The 4336-nt window shown below is 38.0% G+C and overlaps 1 pseudogene; it reads left to right on the top strand.

Moving 5' to 3' along the window:
- The window catches only part of LOC110312001, a 22567-nt pseudogene extending 18731 nt beyond the window's left edge, over nt 1-3836 (top strand).
- The last annotated feature ends 500 nt before the right edge of the window (nt 3837-4336 follow it).

Below are 4336 nucleotides of genomic sequence, written 5' to 3'. Positions count from 1 at the left end.
ATAAATCCATTGTTTTTAATAGCTGAGTAGTACTCCATTGTGTAAATGTACCACATTTTCTGTATCCATTCTTCTATTGAAGGACATCTGGGTTCTTTCCAGCTTCTGGCTATTATAAATAAGGCTGATATGAACATAGTCCTCCTAATCTTTCTAATCCTATCAAAGACTTAATCACTCCCTGGTGACTAAGCATTCGACTACATGAGCTTGTGGGTGCCATTTTTATTCAAACTCCCACAATCCTCAAATAAGAGATAACATTTATTGTTTTCTATCTGAGTCTGTTTTTTACCCACTCACTATAGTGCTTTAGAGTTCCATGTATTTACTTGCAACTTCATTTTCCTTTACAATGGTATAATATTCTATTTTATGTAGGTGCCATGTTTTATAATCTGATAAATAGTTGAAGGACATTTGTTTCTATTTCCTGGCATGCTGGCTGGTCAGTTTGACACAAGCTAAAGTAATATGAAAAGAGAGAAACCAATTCATCCATATGATCAGGTTGTCAGCAAGCTTGCAAGGCATTTTCTTATTTAGTGATTAATGGGGAAGGACCCAGCCCATTGTAGATAGGGCCACCCCTGGGCTTCTAGTTCTATGTCCTATAAGAATGAAAGCTGAGCAAGTCATAATGAGCTACACAGTAAAAGTCCCTGTCCTGACTACCTTCTGTGATAATGATGTAGAAGCATAAGCCAAATAAACCCTATCCTGTCAAATTGCTTTTGTCATGGTGTTTCATGACAGCAGTAGTAACCCTAACTAAGACAACTAGCTATTGTGAACCTAGCAGCAATGACTACACCTGAGCAATCACCTGCAAAGTACAATATAGCTTTGAGCATATGCCAGGGAGTAGTATCCTTGTATAGCTAGGTCATATGGTAGGTTTCTTTTTATATTTTTGAGAATTCACCATAATTATTTAAATAGTTCACTACTCCACCAACAGTGAATGATGGCTTTCCTTTCCCCACATCCTTGCCAGAATTTGTTGTGAGTTGTTTTAGCTATTCTGACTTAATATGGAGTGCTGCTTTATCTACCACTCCTCTTCTTCTAACATTACAAATGTAGTAAAAGTTCCCTTTCCAAATCTGGTGAATAAAATATAAGGTATTTATCAAGATAACATGAAGCCCCCTTAAGGCCTCAGTTAAAAACAACACATACACAGGTATGAGGGCACATGACTTTAATCCCAGTAATAGGAAGGCAGAGGCAGGCAGATCTCTGCAGTTCAAGGCTAACCTGGTCTACACAATGGGTTCTAGGAAGGCCAGGGCTATAAGAGAAAGAGAGAGAGAGAGAGAGAGAGAGAGAGAGAGAGAGAGAGAGAGAGAGAGAGAATATTATCAATCTGTTTCATTTAGTTGCCCAAATTGAGTCATATAGGAAAATCAGAAGAGAAAAATAACATCCCATCTGTGGAATTCATAAACCTGGTGCCAAGAAATTAGCAGCTGTAGGCTCTGCAAAGGCAATAGTATTCTAATGGATTTACAAATAAATAGCCTCAACTCCCCAGGCACAGGATAAAAGTCAATTGGATGGATTAATAAACAAAATCCATGTGTCGCTTGTCTATAAGAAATTCATCTTACCTTCAAATACAGAAACTCTCTGAAAGTGAAAGAATGGAAAAACAATACAAACATTGCTATCCTAATGATATGTATTAAAATAGGCTTCAAATGAAATTCAAAGGAGAAAAAAGAATGACGCTTTGCTTTTGGCTGCACAGTGGGAGAAGCGACTGGATAGAAGTAAGAATAAACCAGAGACAGTAACAGTCATTAGGAAGTTTCATAAGGTATCCGGAAAAATGGATACCCTAAGAGTAAGGTGAGAAATTAGCAAAGAAATGTAATAAAAACTAGGCACTGCCCTCCCCTCTCCCCATAACACTATCCTGAATCCTTACTCCTCACCTCTTTACTTTGTACCTGCCTCCAACTGAGGCCCAGAGACTCCTGCTGGATCAGAAACCACACAGGATGCCAGAATTCCAGGAAGGTCATGAGCCCACAGACATCCTTCTTAGTGTACAGACTCTCTTAGTGTACAGACCCCAGATACTATTTCCAATCCTTCTTCCCTCCTCATCACTATGTCATATCCCCCAACTCTGGCTGAGGTCACCTTCTCAAGAAGAAGACAAGAGTGGACAAGAGAACTTGCTGGCAAACAGAAGTCCAGCCCCCACCTTGGGTGGAGACCTACTTCAAAAGCACAGGCCACACAGTCCAGCAGACCAGAGAGGAAATAGAAATCAAGAAACTAAACATCCATCCAACAAGACAAATCCAGAAATCAGCATCTAGACCTATAATTACCCCAAACTCTGATGCCTAGAGGGCAGCATAAGGATACAATCAGCAAAAGTCAGGGCAACATGTCACTACCAGAGTCCAGATATGTCACTTCAGCAAGCCCTGAATATTTCAACACAGCTAAAGTACAAGAGCATGACCTTAAAATCAATCTTATGAAGATAATAGAGATTCTTAAAGAAGTGAATAGATCCCTTAAACTGAGTAAAAGACAAACTAAAGAATTGGAGGAAATGAGGTAATCCCTTTTCAAAAGCCAAGAAAGCAAAGAAAAAGCAGTTGAAGGAAACAAAGCTGTTCAAGACCTAGAAATGGAAAAAGAAGCAATAAAGAAAACCGTATCAATTCCTACAAACCGTAGGAATTCCAGAAAAGGAAAATGTAGGTAATCAAACAGGAACTACAAAACGTAAGTATCACTCACCTACATAATATAAAAGATGAAAAAGAAAATCTCAGGTGTTGAAGATACTGTAGATGAAATAGATACATCAGTCAAAGAAAATAATACAGCTAAAAAGTTTCTAACACAAAACATCCAGGAAATTTGGGACACCATGAAAAGAACAATGTAAGAATAATGGGAAATGTAAGAAAATGTAAGAACAGAAGCAGAAAAACCCTGGCTCAAAGGCCTAGAAAATATAAGTGTAGAAAAAAAATTTTCTTAACCTAAAGAAGGAGATGCCTATACAGGTACAAGAAGCACACAGAACACCAAATAGATTGGATCAGAAAAGAAAGTCCCCTTGCCACATAATAATCAAAACACTAAGCATAAGGAAAAAGAAAGAATATTAAAAGCACAAGGGGAAAATGTCAAGTACCATATAAAGGTAGACCTATTGGAATTACGCCCTGCTTCTCAATGGAGACTCTAAACAAAAAGGGTTAGAGAGTGGACTTATTTTCCGGCAACAGGCATCCATGGTATTGAGCTGGTCACAGTGGCAGGTGAAGAAGTGAATGAAGATTATCTCATATGCCCCAGTACAGGGTAATGCCAAGGCCAAGAAGTGGGAGTGGGTGAGTAGGGGAGCAGGGCAGGTGGAGGGTATAGGGAAATTCCAGATAACATTTGAAATTTGAAATGTATATAAAGAAAATATCTAATAAAGAAATTCATGAGTCTTTAAGAGCCCTGGAGAGCTCCAGGGGTGCTGTCAACGACCTGCTGAAGACCATGATGTCTGTTTCTAGAGACCAGTTGCTGCAGAAGTTGGACCTATTGGAACTAGCAAAGATGGATTTAGTTTCTACATACACCTTAAAGTCAATGTTTTGGGTTTATTTGGCAACTCAACGAGTTAATCCCAAAGAGCATACTGTGAAGCAGGAATTGGAAAGAATCAGAGTCTACATGAACAGAGTCAAAGAAATAACAGACAAAAGGAAGGCTGTGAAGCTGGACAGAGATTTGTCAAAAATGCACTCTGGGAACCCAAACCAAAAAACACACCACAAGTGGCTAGTAAATGGAAAAGTAAACACTAATCTTTTGGTTTTGTACATATTTTCAAAAAGTAAGTCATTTTTATCAGTTTACAATGTAGTTATGTGACCATTGGAATTCATGTATAAATTTAAACATTAAATTTGTGATACTGATTCTTTTTTTTTTTTTTTTGCTGAGAAAAAAAAGGGTTAGAGAGATGTCCTGCAAGCTATTCAAGACCACAAATACCAGCCCAGAACACTATATACAGTAAAACTTTCAATTACCATAGATGGAGAAAATAAGACATTCTATAATAAAGCCAAACGTAAGCAGTATTTATTTACAAATCCATCATTGCAGAAGGTGCTAGGAGGTAAACTCCAACCTAAAACCAGGTTAACTACAACCATAGAAACACATCAAATAAATAATCTCAGAACAGGAAAATCAAAAGGAAAATCACACACACACACACACACACACACACACACACACACACACACACACACAGCACTATTACCACTCACAATTGTAAAAGAAATATTACTAATGCTTA

This window comes from Mus caroli, chromosome 16, assembly GCF_900094665.2.
Source record: "Mus caroli chromosome 16, CAROLI_EIJ_v1.1, whole genome shotgun sequence".
NCBI classification, from domain to species: Eukaryota; Metazoa; Chordata; class Mammalia; order Rodentia; family Muridae; genus Mus; species Mus caroli.
The sequence above is the reverse complement of the archived record's forward strand: the minus strand, read 5'-3'. Positions and strand labels throughout refer to the sequence as shown.